We start from the raw sequence: 11389 nt of genomic DNA, 5'->3' as shown, positions 1-11389 counted from the left end.
GATCTAACAATTATAGGGCACCTGGGTGGCTCAGTTCGTTAAGTGACTGCCTTCGGCTCAGGTCATGATCCTGGAGTCCTGGGATCGAGTCCCACATCAGGCTCCCTGCTTAGCAGGGAGTCTGCTTCTCCCTCTGACCCTCCCCCCTCTTGTGCTCTCTCAATGTCTCTCAAATAAATAAATAAAATCTTTAAAGAAAAAAAAGAAGATCCAACAATTATAAATACCTATGCCCCTAACATGCGAGCAGCCACTTATATATAAGCCAATTAATAACAAAAGCAAAGAAACACACTGACAACAATACAATAATAGTAGGGGACTTTTCCACCCCCTCACTGAAATGGACAGGTCATCTAAGCAAAAGATCAACAAGGAAATAAAGACTTAAATGACACACTGGACCAAATGGACTTCACAGACATATTCAGAACATTCCATCCCAAAGCAACGGAATACACATTCTTCTCTAGTGCCCATGGAACATTCTCCAGAATTGATCACATCCTAGGTCACAAATCAGGTCTCAAGCGGTACCAAAACATTGGGATCATTCCCTGCATATTTTCAGAGCACAATGCTTTGAAACTGGAACTCAATCACAAGAGGAAAGTTGGAAAGAACTCAAATACATGGAGGCTAAAGAGCATCCTACTAAAGAATGAATGGATCAACCAGGAAATTAAAGAAGAATTAAAAAAATTCATGGAAACCAATGAAAATGAAAACATAACTGTTCAAAATCTTTGGGATGCAGAAAAGGCAGTCCTAAGAGGAAAGTATATAGCAATACAAGCCTTTCTCAAGAAAAAAAGAAAGTTCTCAAATACACAACCTGACCCTCCACCTAAAGGAGCTGGAGAAAGAACAGCAAATAAAGCCTAAACCTACCAGGAGAAGAGAAATAATAAAGATCGAGCAGAAATCAATGAAATAGAAACCAAAAGAACAGTAGAACAGATCAACGAAACTAGGAGCTGGTTCTTTGAAAGAATTCACAAGATTGATAAACTCCTGGCCAGACTTATCAAAAACAGAAGAGAAAGGACCCAAATAAATAAAATCATGAGTGAAAGAGGCGGGATCACAACCAAGACCAAAGAAATACAAACAATTATAAGAACATATTATGAGCAACTCTATGCCAGCAAATTAGATAATCTGGAAGAAATGGATGCATTCCTAGAGATGTATCAATAGAAAACCTGAACAGACCTATAACCACTAAGGAAATTGAAGCAGTAATCAAAATCTCCCAACAGACAAAAACCCAGGGCCAGATGGCTTCCCAGGGGATTTCTACCAAACATTTCAAGAAGAATCAATACCTATTCTTCTGAAACTGTTCCAAAAAATAGAAATGGAAGGAAAACTTCCAAACTCATTTTATGAGGCCACCATTACCTTGATCCCAAAACCAGACAAAGACCCCATCAAAAAGGAGAGTTACAGACCAATATCCTTGATGAACATGGATGCAAAAATTCTCACCAAAATACTAGCCAACAGGATCCAACAGTACATTAAAAGGATTATTCACCACGACCAAGTGGGATTTATCCCTGGGCTGCAAGGTTGGTTCAACATCTGCAAATCAATCAACGTGATACAATACATTAAGAAAAGAAAGAACAAGAATCATATGATCCTCTCCATAGATGCAGAAAAAGCATTTGACAAAGTACAGCATCTTTTCTTGATCAAAACTCTTCAGAGTATAGGGATAGAGGGTACATACCTCAATATCATAAAAGCCATCTATGAAAAACCCACAGCGAATATCATTCTCAATGTGGAAGAACTGAGAGCTTTCCCCCTATGGTCAGGAATGCAGCAGGGATGTCCACTATCACCACTGCTATTCAACATAGTATTAGAAGTCCTAGCCACAACAATCAGATAACAAAAAGAAATCAAAGGCATCCAAATCGGCAAAGAAGAAGTCAAACTCTCACTCTTTGCAGATGATGTGATACTTTATGTGGAAAACCCAAAAGACTCCACCCGAAAACTGCTAGAACTCATACAGGAATTCAGTAAAGTGGCAGGATATAAAATCAATGCACAGAAATCAGTGGCATTCCTATACACCAACAACAAGACAGAAGAGAGAGAAATTAAGGAGTTGATCCCATTTACAATTGCACCCAAAACCATAAGATACCTAGGAATAAATCTAACCAAAGAGGCAAAGAATCTGTTCTCAGAAAACTATAAAATACTCATGAAAGAAATTGAGGAAGACACAAAGAAATGGAAAAACGTTCCATGCTCATGGACTGGAAGAACAAATATTGTGAAGATGTCAATGCTACCTAGAGCAATCTACACATTCAGTGCAATCCCTATCAAAATACCATGCACTGTTTTCAAAGAAATGGAACAAATAATCCTAAAATGTGTATGGAACCAGCAAAGACCCCAAATAGCCAGAAGAATGTTGAAAAAGAAAAGCAAAGCTGGTGGCATCACAATCCCGGACTTCAAGCTCTATTACAAAGCTATCATCATCAAGACAGTATGGTACGGGCACAAAAACAGACACACAGATCAATGGAACAGAAGAGAGAGCCCAGAAATGGACCCTCAACTCTATGGTCAACTCATCTTTGACAAAGCAGGAAAGAATGTCCAATGGAAAGAAGACAGTCGCTTCAACAAATGGTGTTGGAAAAATTGGACAGCCACATGCAGAAGAATGAAACTGGACCATTTCCTTACACCACACACAAAAATAGTCTCAAAATGGTTGAAAGACCTAAATGTGAGACAGGAGTCCATCAAAATCCTAAAGGAGAGCACAGGCAGCAACCTCTTCGACCTCAGGCACAGCAACTTCTTCCTAGAAACATCGCCAAAGGCAAGGGAAGCAAGGGCATAAATGAACTATTGGGATTTCATCAAGATAAAAAGCTTTTGCACAGCAAAAGAAACAGTCCACAAAACCAAAAGACAAACGACAGAATGGGAGAAGATATTTGCAAATGACATATCAGATAAAGGGCTAGTATCCAAAATCTATAAAGAACTTATCAAACTCAACACCCAAAGAACAAACGATCCAATCAAGAAATGGGCAGAAGACATGAACAGACATTTTCCCAAAGAAGACATCCAAACGGCCAACAGACACATGAAAAAGTACTCAACATCGCTCGGCATCAGGGAAATCCAAATCGTGCTTGGCATGTTCTGCATGGAGCACTGGGTGTTATGCGCAAACAATGAATCATGGAACACTACATCAAAACTAATGATGTAATGTATGGTGATTAACATAATAAAAACAAAAACAAAAACAAAAACAGAACAGTGTCTATTTGTCTGCCTTAAACGAAGTAGCACCAAATGCCTAGCTCTGCTAATGGCAAAAAAGGAACAGAACTTTGACATTCAGTCACTTCTGGATTAAATGCAGTAACTTTTAAGTTCGGTAAGTCCCCTTTGGATGAATCCCCAGTCAATTCGGAAGCCTCCCACTCTCTAATTTCTCCCAGGAGACATCTGAGTGTAGAGACTATTTAGCAGAGTAGTTTCTGCTAGAAGTTTGTAGCATCTAGATGGGGGACTTTGGCACTCAGTGGCCCTGCCCCGACTTGTCCTGGATACCAGCTCAGCCCTCTGCATCTTCAGAGTTGACAGGGTGACGCTGGGGCCTGAAGCGTCAAGTCCTTGTGTGCTCCCTCTCCTCCTTCCTCTACCTACCAACGTGCTCTGGCCCTCATTGTGGCCCTCAACAACTCCCAAACCCCTCTGGTCTCTTGGACAGTTCCCAAGTCAAGGGAGGCCATTTCTCGGGCCAGTATCACACTCCAGGGTCCAGGGTTCAAGACTGATTAAATGGTGTGTATCATTATGGTGAGTTTTTTGTTTTGTTTTGTTGTTGATTGGGGGGGGACATTCTTATATGCCTTACAAGCTAAAGTTTATTTTGCATATACCAACACATATTTCAAACATACCTTAACCACAAAAGGCGGCTTTACTCTTCAAACTCTCCTTTTTGGCAATGCAGTGATAGCCTTACAGTGGGGTTATTCATCACACATGTGCAAAATATGTACAAGGGGCTTAGGTGTGTAGTTACTGAGTACCTAGAAGTCCTGGTCATTAATATATATGAGAGGCAAACTGAGGGAGGGGACAGTTACAGGAACTCCTCCAAGATGTTATCTTTAATTTATGCCAACACGTTCTCTGCTAACTCCTTTGGAGGAAAAAGCACATGGACTCTTTGGATGCCTTCTAACAGGATTTGGGGAAAGCCACTGACCGAAGTCGCTCCAAGTTCATGTCACTCCAGATCTGAATATGCTGAAACCCAATTGTCAAATGAATTGTTCAGATTCACGGATGCAGAGGGTCTGACTGCCCATCTCTTGCTCACTTCCATGATCTTCCCTTTCTTTCCCCTAAGTTTTACAACTGGTTTCTGGTAACTATGGCCCCTAATTTTCCACTGTAAACAGTGCATATTGAGCGCAGAAAAGAGAAGAGTGGGTATGTGATGATTGGAACCAACATCCTACCACCTCCCTGAAAACCTCAGAGGATGTAAAGCAATCACAGTGACAGAAAAGCTGGGAAAGCATGTATTTTATTTACTAATGTTAAGTGCTCTAATAGCGAAGGACAGGTGCTATGGACTGAATGTTTGTGTCTTCCCAAAATGCCTATGTTGAAGTCAGATTGCATGTGGAGGTGAGGTCTTTGGGAAGTGATTAGGTCTGAGGGAAGATCTTTCATGAATGGGATCAGTGCTCTTATAAGTGACATGAGAGAAATGATCTCTCTCCTCGCCATGTGAGAACTCAGCAAGAAAATCGACATCTGCAAACCAGAAAGTGGGCCCTCGCCTGTCACCAAATCTGCTGGCACCTTAATCCTGAAATTCCCAACCTCCAGAACTGTGAGAAATAAATTTCTGTTGTTTAAGCTGCCTCATCTGTAGTATTGTTATAACCTGAACAGACTAAGATGAAGGCTGATCACGTTTAAGGGTTTGAAGATTTGTCAATCATAGCATACTCTCCCTTCTTCCTTAAGAAAGAAAAACTTGAAGGAAATGACCAAGAAAAAGATCAGAGGGTCCTTTGATACATGCTACCCAGGAAGCTTAAAAAAGTGGGGTGCCTTTGCTTAGCAGTTTTGGTGCCTTTGGCAGGATTTGATATCACGTTGTGGTCACGTTCTGATCCTAAAAATGAGGCTTTTATTTTACTTCTTTAGAAATTTTGGCAGTTGGGGAAGTAGGGTGGTCACTTAACACCAACCTTTACCCTAACCCAAGGTCTGAAAAGTCAACTGCAGTCATTTAAAAACTGAAAATTGAACCTGACTAGTTTCTTATATTTTTCTTCCTATCAGCTCTTAGTTATCAGCAAAAACAAGGAGGATCAATAAGAAAAAGAAAAAAAAACCTGCAGTGAACTCAAAGCTTTTTTTCTTTTAAGAAATACAATCAGTAGGTATCATTTTTGTGCCCTCTGAGCAGAGCCAGCGCAGAGGGCCCTGATGGAGGGAGAAAACCATTAAGAAACTAAGCATAATTAACCATTAGAATTCATTAGTGATTATCAGGGTGCTTAGCTACTTCTGCAGATTTAAAATTAGGCTTAATTTCTAGAAATAGACACACAAGGGAGGCTTCTGCTGGCAAAGCAGTTAGGGATGTCTAAAATCTCCCTTTGCCTACCGGATGATCTTCAGGTTCTGGTATGTTCTCCGTAGACCTTGCTCTCTCCACAGTTGGGAGGGACCCCACTGTAGTCTCCATGACCAGTCCTGGTCTTTAGAGAAAGGAGCTTGGAAAGTATGAGATTCCTGACATTTGGGGCTTCATTGGTTTATTCGCTTACTCATTCATTTAGCAAATACTGACTCAGTCCCTAATATGTGCCAGGCATTCTTGTAGATGCTGGAAATAGAGAGGTAGACAAGATGAGCAAAACTCTCTGCTCTCAGGAGCTCACATTCTAAAGCAGGGGTAGGCAAACTTTCTTCTGTGAAGAGCCAGATAGTAAATATTTTAGGCTTCACAGGCCATATGATTTCTGTTTCAACTACTAATGTTAGAGCACAAAAGCAGACCTAGACAGAATGTAAATGAATGGTTATGACTGTGTTTCGATATAACTTTATTTACAAATTAGGTGGTGGATTGGATTGACCCAGGGGCCATAATCTGCTGATCCCTCTTCCAGAGATTTCATGATTAAATTTAGCTTCCCTTAGGTTTTTGTTGTTTGTTTGTTTTTCCATCTTCAGTTTTAGGAGACTACTACACAACCTATTCATTTTTTCAGACTCCTTTCCCCTGTTTTCAGGGTCAACAGTTCTGCCTATTGGAATACAACAAGGGTCTGCTCCCTGTCATCGGATTTCACTGGTGCTCCGCAACTGGCAGTGTAGATATACAAGTACCTACAGTTGAGGGCAGCAGGTGAATCCACCCTTGTGTGATTAGCTGCCGGGTTCACTGTCATCGGCTCCGTCCCCCTGTCTGGACTCTGTGTGGCTGAGTCTATGAAGATGCCCCCAGGGTCAGAGGAAGTGTTAAACTATCCCCCTACTATCTGTAGCTTTCTTCTACCAGTCTGGACTTTCTCCTAGGACCTCAAATCATCAAGGGACCACTGAGCCCACTAAGTGTCTGCTCCATTAGGTGAGTGGTTCTAGACCTCATCTGTCTAATCTCCTGCACGACAATAAGCTAGAAAAAACAGCCATGCCCCAAAGACTATTAATCATTTTGATTCACTTGACTCCCATACAGGTGCATGTGGATGGTTACGTGTGATGGTAGTTGGAATGTGATGGGAGAAAGAAGTAATGGGCCTGTTAAAATGTAACATAAATATAACAGGTAGAGAATATTTTATGATCTTAACAGTTTGTCTGTTTCAGCACCAGGTTTCTGTTTGGGGACAAAACTCTTTGTTGGAAAAATTCTGTACTAAAGGTTGTTCTGTGTTAAATTTTGTGTTGAATGAAAATCTTTTTCTGCTAGATAAAATTTCAGCAGTTGGGGGTGTGCTACTTGTCTTAACAGATGGAGAAAAACTGCAAGCTCATAAGCCAGTCCAGTGGGGAGGAGGACAAGCAGACACAGAGGGTTAGGGTGGGAAGAAGGATGGTGCCGCCATGATGGTGGGAAGTTTTACCCAAAATGTCTTCAGTAAACTCCACTAAGTGCACAAAGATTTGGCGTGAGGATTTCTGTTGGCGATTGGGCAGTGACAGTGAAGAAGGATCTGTGTTTCCACTGAGGTTCATGTGAGGCATCCCACAGAAAATGGCACATAAGCTGGAGCAGAGTAGGTTGAGGAAGCAGGAGAACTTAGTACTTCCAGGAATTCTTGAAAATGTTTGAGTGGGCTTCACACTGCCCAATCCCCCCTAGATCTCAAGGGGCAAGGAGGCTCAGGATTGATATCTGTGTGTTACAAGAGCTAAATCCAAAATAAAATTGCATGTACCTTAAAAGTAACATAACCTAATCAAGCCAGTGCCAGAATTATTATGAAAAAAAAAAGCAAAGTCATCCTTGGAGTTTTCAATGTTCTCTCCCTGCTCCTTTGGCTCTCTACACCAACCAGTATTCCAGATTGATCACAATATCCCAACATTCCATTGTAGCAAAACCTACTATAGGACTAGGTTATGAATTTGTTTGTGTCCAAGTATAAGAGCCTGCAATGTTAAGACTGCTTCTCAGGAATGTGAACCAGAGCCTTGACGTAAAGGCACAGTGTGCCTACAGTGAAGTTTAATGGATCAACCAGCATGCAGAAGAGGCCCATTTAAGTGTCTTTAAAAACACACCAAGGCAGGAAAATTTAAGTTGGAGTCCTTCTACATACCTTATGGCAAAATGTATTTTTAATGAATTGAAGAATAATATCCTTAATCTTGGAAAAGTTGCATGAACTTTTGCATTGCAAAAAAAAATAAATAACAAAACCAAGGAAATATGACAGTGAAAAAAAAATTTGCAACACATAGTGACAAGTAAAGGTCCTGTCTTAATATGTAATGATTTTTTAAGTTGTTTAACAAATACTTATTAACTGTCTACTATATGTCAGGTATAGTTCGAGGCTTTGCTCTGGTGATACACAGGCAGGCAAATGAGACAGATAAAGTCCCTATATTCTGGAGTGTGTGTGTAATGAGGTGTGAGAGGTGTTAAAGAGAGAAACTTCTAACATCTCAATGAACAAAAGTATGAACTGGCAGATTCAATAAAAATAAATATAAAAGATGACAGTTTATACAATGGTATTCAATGATGTACAGTGGAATGTCATTTTCACCTACTAAATTGGTAATGATAGGCTTAATGTTAAGGAAGATGTTAGGGGAAAAGACCTATTTATTGTTGATAAGAACATGAATTGGTGCGACTTTTCTGGGGGGCTATTTGTCAGTATGTATAAAAATCTAAAACTCACTTGCCCTTCACTTTGGCAATTCCACAGCTAGGAATTCATGTTCCAGTTACATTAACTCATTGTACAAAGGAGTTAGTATTAAGAAGTACAAATTTAGAACTGTTTGCAATAAGTAAACATTGGAGACAACTTTTTTTTTTAAGTAGGCTCCACACCCAGCATGGAGCACAACGTGGGGCTCAAACACATGTCCTTGAAATCAAGAGCTGAGCTGAAATCAGGAGTCAGACACTCAACAGACTGAGCCACCCAGGCGCCCCAGGAGACAACTTTTTTTAATAAGTTCATTCAAATGCATTAAATTCCATCAAAGGAATACAATGCTGCTATTAAAAAGGAGCCAGATTTGTATATGCTGATGTGGAAAGAACTTCTCATTATATTACTAAATTAAAAAAAAAAAAAGCAAGACATCAAGAGCCTCCATTCGTATAAAGAAAAAGGACACACACACACACACACACACACACACACACACACAAAGATACATGGGAAACTCTCAAGAGCAGTTAATTTGAATTGGGAGTCTAGGGTGGAAGGAAGGCTCTTCTCATTGCATAACTTCTTTTAAAAAATCACATGTACATATTAGTCTTTCAGCTAAAAAATACTGTTTAATTAAAAAAACCACCCCCTGAATATAAAGAGTACTTGTAAGGCCAATCGTGAACACTAGAATGCCCCTGAGTTCCTATGAGGCAATGCTGGGATGTAGATTCCCATACAAGGGTCTGCCCCCGCAACCTCAGAGAGGAGGGCCTGGTCCCTCCTGGGTCTTTTGGGAACCTGCACCCGGGGCCATGAAGGCCATTCCATCAGTGGAAATACTCTCAATGCAATACTTTCTGAGTCATCTACAAGGCCAGGCCTTCTATGCCAGGGTCAGTAAACTCTTTCTGTAAAGGGCCAGAAAGTAAATGCTTTAGGCTGACTGTAGTTTGCTGGACTCTGCTTTACATCAACTCACAGTGGGCAGCAGACAGCCATGAGCAAGGTGATGGCTTTGTGACTTCCCTCCCATTTGCAGATGAGCAGCCTGTCTGGGCCCCCAGAGATGGATGCCTCAGGGCATGTGCTTCTCTCTGCTCCTCCCACCTGCTACACTCCTGGTACAGGAGGTGGAGTCTTAAGTCAGGGTCTGAGTTCTCCATCCCCTTGTGAAAGCGCCTCCTAGCCCTTCTGTCTGCCATCTCTCACTTCATCCAGTCCACCCCCACAGACAAGGTATGTCTACCTTCTGGGTAAAGTCTCCCCTCTCTGTCACTTCTAAGAGATAGAAATAACTGACTTCATCCCTCACTCGAGCCGAGTAACCTCAGGCTCTCTCTTCCTTTCCTTATTGACCCTCCAGAACTTCGTGTCTACTGGAAAGGTCAACCAAAATCTCCCAGTTCTGGTTCCAGCCTGAGCAGATCTCCCCTTGTGTGCATCTGGCTTTTAGTAGGCTCATTTTCATGTGAGTTCTAGAGTTTCTGTTTCTTGAGCAGCACTGACTACTTGCCTTATATGCTTTGAATAGTGCCTAGGAGAGAAATGCGTGCACATGGCCATTTTGCGGAAGAACTATCTGATAATGACAAACAGGCACCAGGAAAGAACATTTTTTTTTTAAATCTAGCAGCAGCACTAGATTAGGGGAGGAAGGATTCTGGTGTTAGCCTCTGGCACAAAAAGACGGGAGACTCCCAAGTCTGATAGATGAGCAAGTTGTCATTATGGCAAAGGATGACAGAAAATCGGGAGGGGGTTTAATTTATTTTACCTGGGCTGCATGAAGCCTTCTTCAGAGTAGAGCAGCCTCCTAGGTACTTGGGTTTCGGGGCAGGTCTGCAGAAGGAAATGAGATGCAGTCAGTGGCGGAGGCTGTGGGAACCACAGCGCAGATGTGGCTGCTTTGTGTCCAGGCCAACTTCCTGTCTGGAACTGGAGCCGGTATGCTAGCCACAGCTGTAGGAGGAACCATGAAATCCTTAGAAGCCGTGTGGCTTCAGGGCATTTAACCATCACCAAGCACCAAAGAGTTTGGTTCTCGATTAGTTCCACTGCAGATTAAGACAAGTTACATGTCCATTTCCTCATCTGTGAAGTGAGGGATTGAGCAGCGCTGACAGCTGATGGCTTTTTCAGCCCAAACTTTCTGCAAATTCTCTGACACTGTTGGAAACTTTCCAATTCTAAGCCAGAACTCCAAGCCTAGCTGTTTCTTCATACTTTCATCTTCTCTTGGTTGCATCTTCTTATTTTTCTGTCAGCTGTCTTTGGTTCTTTTTTCTGTCCACTCACCTAGAAAGAAAGTGAAATTTCCAAAGTCATTCCGTACTATTGTTTTCTTTATTTAACACAAAGTTGAGTGCCTGCTGTGTGCCAGGCACAGGGCTAGACCCAAGGGACTCAACAACGAATGAGTTAGTCACAGTCCTTTTCCTCACATTGCTCATGGTCCAGCCTGAATGAGACAGGTAAACAATAATAAGATACATACCATGAGAGGGAAGGAGAGGATGCTATGGAGAAGTCAAGTCAGGAGAGCATCTCTCCTGGTCTCTGATATCAAGGAAAGTCCTTGGGAAGCAGAACTGGGAGTGTTGCAGGCAAAGGGGAACAGCATCTACAAAAACCCAGAGGCAGAAGAGAGAATGGCACATTCGAAGAAACAAAAGAAGTTCCAGATGGACAGGGCTCAGAGGGTGAGGGAATATGGTGACAGGTGAGGTAGGAGAGGTGATCCAGATCACCCAAAGTGACAAGCAATAGCCTAAGGTCTATTGAAAAGTTTTGAGGAAGGGGGTGGCATGGCCACATTTGAATTTTAGGGAGTTAGTTTGGCCTACCATGCTAAGATCAACCCATAAGGGAGGAAGGTTGGATGCGGGGAGCTCTGTTAGGAGGTTGTGCCAGTTACCCAGGTAAGGGAGACATGGTGGGCTTAGTAGGAT

The sequence above is a fragment of the Zalophus californianus genome, chromosome 13, assembly GCF_009762305.2.
Source record: "Zalophus californianus isolate mZalCal1 chromosome 13, mZalCal1.pri.v2, whole genome shotgun sequence".
Classification (NCBI taxonomy): domain Eukaryota; kingdom Metazoa; phylum Chordata; class Mammalia; order Carnivora; family Otariidae; genus Zalophus; species Zalophus californianus.
Note: the sequence above shows the minus strand (reverse complement) of the source record.